We start from the raw sequence: 8,762 nt of genomic DNA on the forward strand, positions 1-8,762 counted from the left end.
AAAAGACTAAAGCAGCCATTGTATTTTGTTAGAAAGGTTTAATTTAAACAGACTCAGCTACAGGCGTACAAAAAGGAACAGTTGATGAAATATGACGAAAACTGACTGCAGAATAAAAGAATGTGGATGAATATTATTAGGATGTAGTTCAACACAGCTCTGCTGAGAATTGACTCCTCATAAGCAGATTTGTGTTTGTGTATGGATCACTCACGGATCACTACCAGAGCTGAGTTTGAAATGACAACATGTGGCCAGATATTGCTAAGATTTAGTTCATTTTATTGATCTTGGATCATTCCCCAGGGCCGACATTGTGATTGTGATTTAGTTTAGCACAACGCAGAAGTGGTGTACAGAAGACGGTGGATTTTACTGAACCATAGTTCAAGCTAACAAGACAGTATTATTCGGTCCAGTATATCTGAAAAGATTTAGTTTCATGTTACCAGATGTAACATTCAGAATCTAGATAGATCATTTGTTTGGCACTATTACATCATGTCATCAACTAACTTTGAGATTAACACCACAGGTATTTAGTTGAAGTTGACAAAAACTGATCATTTGCATATTTTTCCAAATTTATTAAACATAACTAGAGGTGGGGGTGCTAGATCTTTTGCCAAACCACTACCGAAAACATTGCAGAAAGATGTGAGTTGACAAACAGAGATATGATTGGACATGACCAAAAGTAGATTCATGGTACAAAGATTTTATTTGATATAACAAGATGCCAGCGGATGTTGCAGGAGACTTTGATTAAGTTGAATATAATAATGTGTCGGTGAATACTACAGGGATGTGGGAGGAGGCTTCTGATATTCAGTTCAAAGCAAGAGAAGCTCAGTATTTGCTCCTAAGACGTAGGTGGATCATTTGTTGAGTGATTACCAGGATTGCAGTCACATAACAATATACTGCTAATAGTACGGTGATGTAATTAAAGACAAAAATGGAACATCCTGTGTAATTTATTACTGAAAGCATTTAACATAACCAGATAATAGTGTGTGGGCAGAACATCTGTTAAACTGTTATGCAGATTTTGGGAAAGATAGCAAGACAGGTGCTCATTTTACAAAGATTTAATTCGATCTTACAAGATATGGATTAGTAGCATGATATATCTAGTTTTACTGGACATAGTATTAAATAAGATAGGTGTAGGCGTTACAAAGACTCGATTCAAATTAACAGGTTGTAAGAGGAATAACAAAATGTCGCCTGACTCTAAATAAAATTAGTTCTAATAGACAAGGTTTGGTAACTTGTCCCAGATTAAAATTTAAAATCCATAGCATGAATATGCGGGCTGGTTATCCTCAGATTGTGTTGTGTTATGAGAGACAGATATGCGATGTCGGGGGTACTACTGAGAATGAGTTTGCAAAACAAGATACCAATATATGTCGATGAATTTCAGTTTAAAAGATCGAGTGTGGGTGGATCCAACAGAAATTGGGTTCCTAAAAAACAGGATGTTGACGTATGCCACCAGTATCGGGTTCGGAAAAACACGATGCGGGTGAAGGCTACCGAGATCCAGTTAACTAAAACATGATGTGTGTGGCTGATGTTCGATGAGTTCAACCTAACTTGATATAAATAGATATCAGAGAATTTCAAATACCAGCACTGAGATTCTGCTCACAAAAAAGATATGGGATGAATTGCCCAATATATAGCTTAAATCCCTTTCAAAATGTGGGGATCGACCCTAAATCCTACGCTTCCTTTCTATAGCATAAGACCCAAAAAAAACACCCACCAACCATGGTGGACCATTAAGCAGACCCACAACTCCAAAATCAATAACATGTCATTGAGCAATCTAACAGTGATCCATACCATACCATATCTGAAATAAAACAATGATGGGTTTTACCAGATTTGGAAGCGAGTAAGGTTAAAGGTATTGAATAGAAAGAGAAGAGCAGGGATCTAATTTGATCTACCTGCACTGTGCGAGTTGCGAACTCCACGCCTATTGTAGATTTGGACTCGAGGCAGAATTCATTGCGCGTGAATCTGGAGAGCAGATTGGACTTCCCTACTCCTGAATCTCCAATCAGGACCACCTTGAATTGGAAGAACTGAAGGGTTGAACAAATTTCGGAATAGGAAAACTCTCTGCGGAGAATTGATAGCCCGAGCGAGGAGAAAAGCCCATGTTGAACTACTCTCCCAAGCTGCTGGTAGCTGCCTTCTGCGGAGAATTGATAGCCCGAGCGAGAGACATCTGGCACTGGCTGCATTAGCCCGAGCAAGAGACATCTGGCACTGGCTGCATGCAAGGCGCTCATGCAGGGCACGGAGAAGAACATGCAGGAAAGGAAAATAGGCACCTGAACATAAAACTTACGGTAAAATAATTTGTCCCCGCTGAAATAACATTGGGCATGTGAACCGTGCAATAAGACCTCCAATTCACAACTTTGGTTATAAATTTCTTACACCGATATTTGCATAAGAACATGCAGGAAAGGAAAATAGGCACCTAAACATAAAACTTACGGTAAAATAATTTGTCCCCGCTGAAATAACATCGGGGCACGTGAAGCGTGCAATAAGACCTCCAATTCACAACTTTGGTTATAAATTTCTTACACCGATATTTGCAGAGATAAACTTTGGTTAAATTTTGATAGTGCACAAATTTTTTTGGTCAAAAGACCGATTAATGTATGGTCAACGATCGATCGATCGCTATTAGTCCCAGGCAGGGACTAATAATAATTATCAATAGTTATAGTTCTTTTTTACCTCTTTTAATTGAGTGTTCTAAAACTTTTCAACATCAATTATTTCATTTTTAATTAACACTATAAAATAAATTAAAATTAATTAATCTTTATTACTATTATTACTAGTTAAAAAGTGAAAATTGACACTTTACTAATTAAAATATCAATAATAATAATAATACATATCAACTAATTATGTAAACTTGGTTCATGTTAATATTTTTTCCAAAAAAAATCCCAAAAAAAAAGGAGATTCCCTATAAATTAACACGAGTTACTATAATTTAGGAATTAGTCCCAAAAATTAGGATGAGCTAGGATGCACTCAATTAATGTGTTGAAATTGAAAGTCAAGTTCTTGGTTTTCTAGTGTGAGTTGATTGAGGAAAAACACGAGTGATTTAGTTTCAAGCGGTTGACTTGAAATAGGACGAGTTTCATGCAAAAAATAATTCCTTAATTAGAAAAATCACTAATTTTAGCCATTTGAATTGCCTCTAAAAGGAGGAACCAAGGCACAATTTTATTCACTTTTTTGGTGAGCACAAGTTGGTGAGACCAAACAATAAGAAGCACAAGTTTGTGTGTGGAGCTTGTGAGAGAAGAATGTGCAAGAGAAGCTTGTGCACATGTTAGTACTAGGTACAGGGCAGGAGGGAGTAGTAGTATTGCAATGGTTTCAAGGTTAGATCAAGAAGTAAACACAAGTGTATTTTTCATATTGAAACAATTATATTTTGTAAGAGATCAATTGCTAAATTTTTCTATCAATACAATTCTCATCAAGAAGAGGGTTTTCCTAGTTGGATTCTCTAGAAAAACACTATGTTTAATTGTGTGTGAGTATGTATTCAATTATGTTCTATTCCACTACAAATTTGAATTAGAGAAATTATGTGCTTTAGTGAAAAAGAAACTAGTTTTTAGTTTTTAGATTGTTCACTATAAAACTTGCAAAATTTCAAGGAAATTCTTCATGGTATCAAAGTAGTGAACAAAATCGACCAACAAACATATTTTAGATTTGAACAAAAGATTCAGATGGCCTAGTCTAAATATGTTGCAGTCTATGGACAGTTAGCCACTCAAGCCTAAATTCAGCCCAAAAGATGAGTGCAAGTATGGATAGAGGTAGGGTCCTTATATGGTTTCCAAAGGAGCACTGATGAGAGTATATTATAGGTCTATCCTAAAAAGAATTAGGGCGGCAGCTCATGGATCCATGAGTGCAAATATATTTCAAGGAGTGGCTATGTATGAGGTCTGAGTTTTGTCAATTATTTGACAAGGAGACCTAGATATGCAAGGGAAACAAAGATTATGGAGATATATTGCTAGGTGGAAGACTTCCCTAGTGGTGTTTGGTCAGAGATCTGAAGCAACCTAAGAAAAATAATTGTATGGACTATTAGTGGTTGATTTGCAAACCCTAGATTAGTCAAAGAGTTTACGATGTGGTGGCATTTTTGTAGGCCTTGAGGAGAGTGATAATAGTGTTGATGTGTCATAGTGACTGCAAAGATTTATGTGCACTATGAGTAGCGTTATGGAGCATCCAATAAGTGGGAAATCCTTGAAGTCCTCATATACAATGATCATTGAAGGACTAATGAGTTGCTAGGAGGCAGTGTTTTGGAACCCTAGTTCAGTGGGTTGAAAATGGCCAAACCATTGATAAGAGGGCAGATCCAAAAGACCCAATGAGTAGACTTCTTAGTGGAGATAGAGGCATTTTATTGGGAAGATCAGTGAGCCAAAGTTTAGTGACACAAAAGGAGTTATGATCATTAATAGTGGAAGATTATGGACTTGCAAAACAAGGTGGGAAAGAACAGGTCTTCAAAGTAGGTTCTGCAAAAGAAAGCAGGGAAGCCTTTTAGTTTAGAGGGAGTAGTTGCAGCAGCAAAGAACTTAGGAGACTTGAAGACAGAATGAGGTGGGCAAGGTTCTTCCACGAACACCTTGCTTGCTAAGAGGGAGTGTTGAAAATATTAGCAAGAAAAGGGTTCCTTGTTTTGTGCCTTAATCATAAGAGCTAAAACAAGTTCCATCTTATGCATGGCTCGAGTTCCTAAAAAATAGGAGATTCCCTATAAATTCATATGAGTTCCTATAATTTAGGAATCAATACCTAAAAATTATGACGAGTTAGGATGTAGTTAACTAATGTGTTTAAATTTAAAGTCGAGTTCTTGATTTACCAATGTGAGTTGATTGAGGAAAAAAACAAGTGATTGAGTTTCAAGTGGTTGACTTGAAATAGGTCGAGTTGCATGAGCATTTAACTCATGCTAACTAAATCATTCCTTAATTAGAAAACTCACTAATTTTGTCCATTTTAATTTCCTTTAAAAAGGAGGAATGAAGGCACAAGTTTATGCATTGCTTTGGTGAGCATAAGTTGATGAGACCAAGTAATAAGAAGCACATGTTTGTGCGTGGATCTTGCAAGAGAAGAGTGTGCAAGAGATTCAGCTTGTGCACAGGTTGGTACTAGGTAGAAGGCAGTAGAGATCAAAAATCTTGCAAGGGGTTCAAGATTATGTCAATTAGGAAAGAAAAGTGTCTTTCATATTGAAAGATTTATATTTTGTAAGAAATCAATTGCTCAGTTTTTCTATCAATTGCTTAGTTTTTGTAAGAGATCAATTGCTCAGTTGTATTTTGTAAGAGGGTTTCCCTAGTTGGGTTCCCTAGAAAAAAAATTGTGTGTGAGTGTGTGTTTAATTTTGTTCTATTTCGCTGCAATTTTGAAGTACATAAATTTTGTGTTTTAGTGAAAAGAAACTAGTTTTCAGATTTCAGATTGTTCACTATAACAGTTGAAAAATTTTAAGGAAATTGTACATTTAGCTCTCAAGAACCTTGTTGTTATCCCTTTACCTTGATTATACCTCGAGACTCATTTTTGGTTCACAACTAACCTAATCCTAGCACCTATAACACCCTTGGAGGAAAATGATAGCCTATAGAGATCAAATTTGGTGCTTGGAGGACCCCTCCATGGTGCTTGATATTAAGAAGCAAGACCTAGCATTGGAAGTCCTTTCTCCCTCGATTGACTATGGCCAAGAAAATGAAATGCATCCATGATGTTCAAGAGTTTGTAATGGCACCCATATTAAACTTAGATGCCTAAGAATCCTTGGAGAGGGTTGTTGTCATGGTTTCTAGGTTATATGTATAGTTTGAGCTCTAGAAGTTTAACTAGGGATTAAGGTTGTTGTCTCCCAACTAAGTGTGTTTATATACATCTAAGTACATTTCTCATACAAAAAATATATTCATTGCTAGGGAAAATTTTAAGATCCATACTTACCTTCAGTGTAAAAGCATTGTTAAATTTGATTAATTCTTAAATTGCCAATCATAAAATATATTCTTATAAAAATAATCATATTTCTAATTATTTCATATAGTTTCTTGGAAAATTTAGCCATTTCGAGAATAAAATACATTTATCATTCATAATTTGTGTGAATCAATTAAGAAAATGTAAAATTTGCATATATAAATATAAATGTAAAATTAACACATATAAAAAATACATCTCATGAAATTTCCTCATTCATGGTATTTGTATCCCACTACGAACATCCTATGTGGGTTCAAAGACTCATTTAAAGCTTTTGAACTCAATAATTTTTAATAAAATTGTAAGGCATTTGTTTCCATTCTTTAATGATTGCCTAGTCCTTAAAACCCATCCATTGTCTTGTGTGGTGGGTTGAAGATATTCTTATGGTGCTTAAGTTTGAGAAGTTATGTTTAGAGCTTAAGGTTATCATTTCCCTACCCCGGAGATGGTTAAAGGCTCAAGGTTTTTTTTTCCTTAGCATAGCCATGGTGAACTAATTTCAATGTACAAAACATCTTAATGTTAACCATATCTTAATCCTAAGCCAAAGACCCCCCTAGCAAGGGCTTATGTCACATTTATAGTGTGAAGTAATACGAATATTGGCTTAGCCCCCTTCTTAGTATTCAACATTGGTAAAATAGTCATTAGTAATAGCCTATTCATTAAAAGGAAGATCTCACAAGAAAAGTGTCAAGTAGGTTGGTTCATTCTCAATATGACCTCCTCTATTCCACGAGACAAACTCTATTTTGCAAAATCGTAATGAAGACTTATTTGATGTCACTTGGCATGGATATTTGGAAAATTGTGTTGAATGGGTATAAGAACACAAAAAACCCTCTAATTGATGAAGTTGGCGAGAAATGCTATTATTGCAATGTTAGGGCTATGAATGCAATCTTGGGTGGACTTGCAAGAATTTTTCAAAGTGATGTAGTATGAGTCAACTATACAAATGTGAGACACACTCGTAAAAAAAATTGAAGGGTAGAGCAAGCTTAAAAAATCCAACCTCCAGGTTTACATGATGCAATATGAAAACTTGAAAATGAATGTGGGTGAAAACATAGGTAGTTTCCTTCTTAGGGTGGATGAAGTTGCAACTGCAATGAAAGGTTTTGGTGATCAAATTAATGATGCAATAATAGAAAAGGTGTTGGAGCACTTTCTTCTATATTAGGTGCCAATATCTCCCCCATAGAAGAAATTCCATTGGAAAATTTGAACATGGAAAGGCTTCATGGAAACTTCTTATGAGATGAGAACGAAGAAGAATTAGCCAAAATTTAGAGAATCTTCCTTAAAAATATCAAAAAAATCAAAACAATATCAAGACCAAGAGTGCTCCAACCACATTCCAAATGAGGAGAAAGAAAACTTTGTGAGGAAGCTATAAAAAGGAAAGTTAGGTTACCATTTAAAACACAAAATAGGGAACTTTGGTGTTCATGCTCTTTTGATTAAATTATATGAAAATCTCGTGCCTAATCTTTTGCCTATGCATTAAAAAGAAAAAAGATAACAAGTATTCGTTGAATTCCGCCAACAGTGGACAATATTTTATATATAGTTGTTTTTTTATATATTTATAAATCCATAATGAGAAGGAAATGTTGGGTGGCATGGAGCACTCTATCACTGGTCCTCTATAGTCCTCATTATTTAAGATTCAATGATTATCTATCCATTTTAAATGAACTATTGAAAGTGTATTTCTCGGTAGGAAATGTATTGGTAAGCATTTGTTATCTTAAATTCAAATATATATCGAAAATGTGAGTTGATAGAAAACCATATCCACCATTTCCACAACCTAATCATTAGTGAACCAACCCTCCATAAGAAACATACATCTTCGATACATATGGTATCTACCACAGAAGGTGAATGAGGTGAGTTGCTTTTAGCATCTTTAGCACAATAAGTGCCTCGATATTGAATCCATGCAGCTCTGAATTGAATGTGAAGCACTGTCATTTGTACATGAATCTGACGCGGATGTGTTGATGGTGTTGGAAATCCATCAAATAAGGGGATCTCCCCAATATGAAGTCCCAATTAGATCTCACACTATTTGGTGTAAGAGTCCCATCTAGTATGAAGGCACGTTTGCCAAATCCTCAAAGATCTACCTTGGCTCTAGATGTCATCACAAGAGAGTGATGCAATGGTATCTTTGAACAACAAGGTGAGTGTGTCTCGTGAGTGTGTAGCACAACTGTGTCTAGGTTCTCTTACTACAAAAAAGGGGGGGAGGAAAGTGAGCCTCTAAGTGAGAGGTAATAGTACCACCCAATAAGAGACACACACGAACCAGAAATACCTATCCAACATCCAGCGGAATAGTCCACAGTGGATGCGACAATGGTTACAACCATTGAACAAGGAAAGACCCATCTACTACCCAGCCGAGTAGTCCATAGCGGATGTGATGGTCATTACAATCGATGAGTAAGGAAAGGTCTGTCTAGTATCCTGCGGAATATTCCATAAGGATGAGATAACAATAACAACCATTACAACACAATCTCAACAAGATAAGCACTAAAACAACCAAAATAGTTCAATTATCTTACTACATGTGAGAAAGAACATAAAATACAAATGCTCACACAATAGTCTTACAAACATCCATAATTCATGCATGGAAA

This window comes from Pinus tabuliformis, chromosome 1_1, assembly GCF_031772625.1.
Source record: "Pinus tabuliformis cultivar Carrire ecotype Pingquan chromosome 1_1, CPIR1, whole genome shotgun sequence".
Classification (NCBI taxonomy): Eukaryota; Viridiplantae; Streptophyta; class Pinopsida; order Pinales; family Pinaceae; genus Pinus; species Pinus tabuliformis.